The sequence below is a fragment of the Petaurus breviceps genome, unplaced genomic scaffold, assembly GCF_028583685.1.
Source record: "Petaurus breviceps papuanus isolate PSGF00001 unplaced genomic scaffold, PetGlider_PUasm1.0 76, whole genome shotgun sequence".
In the NCBI taxonomy this organism is placed as follows: Eukaryota; Metazoa; Chordata; class Mammalia; order Diprotodontia; family Petauridae; genus Petaurus; species Petaurus breviceps.
In genome coordinates, this window is record NW_027186473.1 from 1,966,434 (window position 1) to 1,967,119 (window position 686).

The following is a 686-nucleotide window of genomic DNA, read 5'->3' on the forward strand; positions in this document are numbered from 1 at the left end:
AACGCTAGCTTGGCTTCCGCTTCCTCTTGCTCCGCCCCTTCCTGCTATGTCAGCAAGTCCAACGGGGCATGGAAGATCTTTAAATCCCATAACCCTTACAGAAGCAAATTGTAGAAATAAAAATAGAACAAGCCCTTATAATTGCAAGAAATACACATTTTGTATTTCTGAAAGTCGGTATAACTAGAGTACACAATGTAAAGTATAAATCTAATAACTAATTGCTAAATGTATATTTTAACTTTGGTGTGTAACTCAAATCCAGGTTTCTAACTTATTTTTCTAACTTATTTTTTGACAGTTTTATCCAAGGTACTTAAACATTGTCTTAATTTATGTAAAATGACAGAGAGATGCTGCAACCTATTTTTTTTTGGCCTTTTTGGGCTTCAGTTTTCTCATTTGTAAAATAAGGAATTGAACTAGATTATTCCTTCAACCTCTAAAATCTGTTGATTCAGTTCTTCAAATGTATGAACCAGCAGTCTAAATAACAGGGAATATGTGTAACCCTAAAGCAGTGTTCTTTTCTATCAGAAATACATCAAATGGACAAGAAACTCTTCTTAGAATAATTTTTAGTATGTTGATGCAGAACGTAACATTTACTTGGCAATTCAGCATGAAGCCAAGTGAAAATTAATGACAATCCATTACCCGTAGAACAATGTGGATCTGGAATGGAC